At 48.7% G+C, this 6,036-nt stretch overlaps 1 non-coding gene across 1 annotated transcript; it reads left to right on the top strand.

Moving 5' to 3' along the window:
- The first annotated feature begins 5,360 nt into the window (after positions 1-5,360).
- Positions 5,361-5,450, top strand: TRNAY-GUA. Its single transcript is given in 2 exon segments — positions 5,361-5,397; positions 5,415-5,450. It is a non-coding gene; the product is annotated as a tRNA-Tyr (tRNA).
- The last annotated feature ends 586 nt before the right edge of the window (positions 5,451-6,036 follow it).

Genomic DNA, 6,036 nt, shown 5'->3' with positions numbered 1-6,036 from the left:
CATCCATCTGAGCTGTGCACTGACACCACTTCCTTGCATTCTGAGCAAGGGGATCCTAGTGTCGGTCTCTGGTACTATCCCTGGAGCTGCTTAATTGATCTTCTGAGCCTGGGAACTGTGGTTGTTGTTTTCAGTTCAAGGCTTCATCCCAAGGCCACCTCAGAATTCTTAGAGTAGTTGTACAGCCTCCTTGATAAGCTGATATGGGCTGCTTTGGAAATGTGCAAGATGTTTTGTGTGCATAATTGTCACGGAGGCTAATGCATGAGCATAAATTCTGAGCCCATCCAGATACACGTGATTATTTTGGTATTTTTGTGATATGATGGCCTTTTAGCCTTACATTTCCACTCTTCCTGCACTAGCATGAATAATGTTGATACAGTAAAGCAGAATTCATGAAATCACAAAGTGCATGTAATTTGTCTGTGTCAGAACACAGGCTAATTGAGTTAGGCAGAGGTAACAGCACTTTTTTCCCTCTCCAAAAGGCTGTATAAGTAGGTTGAGTCAAAGTGCATGGAATTGCTAGCTCTTCTGAGTGAAGTTGTTGTTCCTATAAGACCTAGCATCTTAGGAAAATATTGTAAGAGGCATTTAGAGAGAAAATCAGGTAATTTTCAGCAGCCATGAACTGCCCTTCAGAAACTTTCATAACAAACAGTTGAGAAAAGAAAAGAGTAAAGAAAAGAAAAAAGAAAAGAGCAAACCTGTTAAGTATGACTGAAGGCACACAGCAAGTTGAAACTGCTCTGAACTGCAGCTTCCCTGAACTGACTGTGACATGACTCAAGTATGAATGACAAGCTTGGATCTTTGGTACTGAGACATGGAGCAGAAACAGGTAATAACATGCTGTCATATGGAGAACTATTTTAATTTAAAAGAGTATCTGGTGAGTACCCTTGTGCTCTTCATCAGAAATTTCTCCAAACGTGGGGAGGAAACTCAACCCCCACAGGGATGATGCAAGCCACAACACCTTGGGTGCTGAATGAGTGGGGCTATGACATTGAATTCCAACCAAGTCAAGCAGCTGAGCTGAAGACTTGATGGATGCATGTGGTTTGATTGACATATTTGGTGTTTCAGCCAGTGCTGAGCTCTGAAGATTACAGTCACTAGGGGAACTGGTGATGAAGCATTGAAGACTACTAAAAGGAAAGTACTGGGTAAAAAAACTGTAAGCTCACCTACAGTGAGCTTTTCCTTTATTTTAGCAATCATGAAGTGTTTCTTTTACTTTATAGATCTTAGTTCTATGAGACTGAGAGCAATCGGGTGGGAAACTGATTGCTGAGGAAATAAACTACTTGTTGTCCACAATTCAAAAATCTGATTCCTGATCTTAGGAATTCCTTCTAGGAATTTTGCTAGATTCTTCTCTCATAGCAAGAATTCAGTTGCATGCCTTGTTGATTATTTGTGGTAAAAATAACCTTTACAAAGATGGGTTTCTCTTGTTACAAGAGAAACAACCTACAGGGTTTTTCAACAACCTGCAGGGTTTAGGACAGACTGATTATTCTTAACTTCATGTCAGTGGTGTTAAGCCCTGTGCCTCCTTGGGAATATCCATATATTGTTTTATTGTCCAGATAAATGTTGAATTGGCTGCCTCAATTCACAACTAGATTCTGATGCATAGCAGCAAAGAATTACAGTCCTCTGCATGTAACTTCAGAGTTTTTCCATCATTTCAGCTTTGTAACAATAAGCAATGAGGTCATGACTGATATTGTTTTATTCATTAAAGGATTTATCGGGAAATAGATGGAACTCTCAACAAATTGGAGCAGTAACAAATGAGCCCAGTAATACACATATGGAATTAACATATGGCCTAATATCGTAATACCTTTATACCACTGCAACTGGGTGACATTTTTTGAAATATCAGCATTGCACAGAAAGGGACTTGTTTTTCAGCAAGAGCAGAGTCTGCTGTTAGAGCCATAATGAATGCCTAATACAAATTTTTCCACTGCAGATCAGCAGGAAACTAAGCAAGAATAAATAAATAACAGGACAAATGACATCACTGCATCTTCCAGGGAGCTTTGTCTATCAAATCATCCAGGTAAGAGTGAGTGTTCTGTCTTTGGAAGTGGGTTGCCCACTGCTGCTAGCACTTGTGCAACACTACAAAACCCAAGTAGGATCCGACTGCCAACAGCTGATTCTAACGATGTTTGGTTTTGATTTGTCAGGAGACACAGCTAAACATTCCTCAGGTAGTGGGGAAGTGGTAAAGTGCCACTGTAAGTATGCCCACTGTGACTCAAGGTCCATGAGCTAGGAGTGACCTTTAACTCATCCTGACATCCTGAACCTGCAGCAATATCTTTGCTGGTCAAGTTCTTCAGGTCTAGATTGGAACTGAGCTCTCCTTTCTCACAAGGGAGTCTTGGGAAGGACAGCCAAAGACAGAAAACACAATAGGACTGTTGCCAGCTGGTGAGTGTCCTACCAGAAGTCCATCGAGGTTGAGCCTGGTGGCTTGTGGGCCTTGACAGTCCTGATGGAATGGGAGGGGACAGTCCCTGAAAATGGTAGCATTTGGGGGAGATGTTCCCTATCCCGCTACAGACGGTCAGTTTGCGCCTTCTTTCTTAGGGATGCTCTTAAATGAACAGTTGGAAAAAATAACTTACTGTGAGGTCTCTGAAGAGAGAAGTAGACCTCTGGCTTGGTTTTGTGAAGTTACTAGAAGAAATAGAGAGAGGGGGATGCATATCCATAGTTTGTTTTTTTTTGTCATGTAGGAGCACAAGAAACTCCAAACACTAGACCTTGTCACACAGGACAGTAACAGGATTAAAAAAGAAAAAAAAAGTGGGGTGTGTAATTACTGATGTACTACAAGGAGAATGTTTACTGGATGTCATAACAAACTGCATCTTTAGGTTATTATTCTACTTAACAACAGGACCATCAGTACTTATTAATTTAGCAGTTGGTTTCAGCTAATGCTTTCAAGATCTATTTCCTGCAAATTAGGAACACGTGTTACTGTGGGAATATAGAAGAAAGTATCTATTTAGACAACCATATTTTCATTTTGGGCTCCTTTCACTTTGAATTAAATATAAATGAGTGCTAAAAGATGCCATTTCATGCCATATGAGGCTGACAACACAAATCCTGTCTCAGGGTGGTTTTTATTACTTTTTGATTATGGCTTTTGTAGTTCAAAGACTCCTGTCAGAGCTTTGATGTGGGGAAACCTGCTGCGTGTCTTTTCTGGATACTAAAAGCGCATCACAGGGAAGGCAGGTTGGTGCCGAACGCCTATTAGCAAGCAGCAGGCAAAGACTACAAATAAAAACCCCAAAGATTTTTTTTTTTCTCCATGAAAGATGCAGCGATAGGAGTTCGCCCTTATAACAGCAGGTTTGCGATGCGAGTGAAGCTGGATTTTTTGGTGGGCGATTCCCTCTCCCGTGCTGCGAGCGCTGTGCCGGCGCCTGCAGTTTCCCCTGTGCCCCCGCAGGGGGCACTGCGAGCCCGGCGTTCCCGCTCGGAGACACCCGCGTATGGGAACATCCGTACTGCCGTGGGCGTGTACAGGGAACATCCGTAATGCTGCGGGGATGTATAGACTCCATAAAGGGTTTCGTTTATACAGATAACTTCTGTGAATTCCGTCCTGATGGACAACAAACTGTCCATGAGCCAGCAGTGTACCCTGGCGGCCAGGAGGGCCAATGGTATCCCGAGCTGCATTAGGAAGAGCATTGACAGCAGGTCGAGGGAGGTGATCCTGCCCCTCTATTCAGTCCTGATGAGGCCTCACCTGGCGTGCTGTGCCCAGTTCTGTGCTTCTCAGGAAAAGAGAGACATGGAGCTCCTGCAGCAGGTCTAGTGGAGGGCAACAAAGATGATTAAGGGACTGGAGCATCTCTTTTTAAATACAATTTAAAGTGTAACTGGAGCATCTCATGTAGTGACAGGCCAAGGGGGAATGGCTTCAAACTGAAAGAGAATAGGTTTAGAATAGTTATTAGGAAAGAATTCTTTACTGGCACAGGTTGCCTAGAGAAGTTGTGGATGCCCTATCCCTGAAAGTGTTCAAGGCATGTTGGATAAAGCTTTGAGCAACCTGGTGTAGTGGAAGGTGTCCCTGCTCATGGCAGGGGAGTTGGAATGAGATGATCTTTAAGGTCCCTTCAACCAAAACCATTCTATGATTCCAGATAAAGACTTTTGTCTAGAGAAATACCTAGAAAACATAAAGGTTCTGCTGGAATGTAGCTTGTACTTTATGCTGGTGATAAGTGTCACGAGGTTGTTACCACTGTGATGGTGGTGGTGGCGAGCAAATTTCCGTAAGTAAACCACTGAAAAAAATGTATTTGTAACAAGAAACGATATGCTGTTTTGGTGATTCGTTTTGACCATTAAAGTAAAAATCACGTTGCATTTAATAAAGGGAAAAGCTCGTGTTTGGGCCCTATAATGGATGTGAGCTGTGGGTGAGCACCTTCAAACACTGCCCCTACCCTTCCGTGTTTCTTTGGCTGTATAGTTGCCAACACGTGTTCACATCAGGTGCTTCCATCCTGTTCCCCTAGGAGCTCCACAGAGTCCACGTGTCTGTCAGCGCAGCCACATGAGGATGTGGTGCCACGTTTCTACCTGAAAGGAGGTTGTTGCAAGGTGAGGGTTGGTCTCTTCTCCCATCAACGAGTGATAGGACTAGAGGACAGTCTTAAGCTGCACCACGTGAGGTCTAGGTTGGACATTAGAAACATTTTTTTCACAGAAAGAGTGATTAGACATTGGAGTGGCTGCCCAGGGAGGGGGTGGAGTCACCATCCATGGAGGTGTTTAAAGAAAAACTGGTCTAGTTGACAGGGTGGTGTTTGGTCATAGGTTGGACTCCATGATCTCAGAGGCCTTTTCCAACCCAATTGATTCTGTGATTCTCTTTGAGGTGACCTTTTCTCAATAAACCAGTGCAGTGGCTGGAGCAGGAACCCTGTAACACAGCGATGGCTGGGTGCGATGAGACCCGCACTTCCCGCTCCTCAGGCACGCGTGTAACCCACAGGGCATGGAATTTTCGGCGAGGGGTGGGGGGAAGCGGGAGGCGCTGCCTTCGCACTGCCAGACAGATCGCGCCCGGCGCGGGAGCGTGAGCGGCCGAGAGCGCCGCAGCCCTGCGCTCACCGGCCCGCCGGCAGCGCCGCGGAGGGTGCGGGAGCCGCCGGGTCTCGGTCCCCACCGGGTTTTTACGCTCCGTCTCTTCCTGGGGAGGGGATCCTGGCCCAGTTCTCGGGTAGGGGATCCCGACGCACATTACCGGTGGTGGCGGGAAGCAAGGTTTTGTATCTTGGAGCGGAGGTAACCTGCAGCTCCCTTCGATAGCTCAGCTGGTAGAGCGGAGGACTGTAGAGGCGCGGCCCGCGGGAATCCTTAGGTCGCTGGTTCGATTCCGGCTCGAAGGAGACGCTCGGTTTTGCCGCGCGGGGCGGCCCCGCCGTTACTTTTTCATTCCTTTGCCGTCGGGAGGCGCCGCCGTTGCCGCGGGCGCGGGAGCGGCTCGCGGGCGCTCGCGGCGGTGCGTTACGGGGCTCCCCGCGCCGGGAGGACCCGCCCCCTCCCCCCGGCCCCGTCACACCGCCCGCCCGCCGGCGCGAGGCCCCGCCCCCCCCGCCCGGCGCGCGGGGGGCGCGTGCGGGCGGCGGCGGCCAATGGGGCGTCAGTCCGCCTGCGCAGATTCAAACGGCGGCTCGCGGGGGGGAGGCTGCGCGCGAGATTCGGGCGGCACCGGCCGAGCGCGCCGCGAGCGCCGGCGGCTGAGCCCGAGCGGCGGCGGCGGCCGGTGCGCGGCGGGGCCAGGCGGGCGCAGGGCAGGGCGGCGCTGAACAGCAGGGCAAAGCAGAGCAGCGCAGCCCGGGAAGGGTGGGCGCGCACCGCCGGAGCCCGCGGCAGCTCTGACAGCAGCGGAGAGCGAGACACCAGCCGGGGCGAGAAAGGGGCCGCTGCGCGCCCCGTCCTTGCGGGCAGCGGCCAGGCCGAGCCATGCCTGAC

This window comes from Lepidothrix coronata, unplaced genomic scaffold (genome assembly GCF_001604755.1).
Source record: "Lepidothrix coronata isolate B3197 unplaced genomic scaffold, Lepidothrix_coronata-1.0 Scaffold36, whole genome shotgun sequence".
NCBI lineage: Eukaryota > Metazoa > Chordata > Aves > Passeriformes > Pipridae > Lepidothrix > Lepidothrix coronata.
The sequence above is the reverse complement of the archived record's forward strand: the minus strand, read 5'-3'. Positions and strand labels throughout refer to the sequence as shown.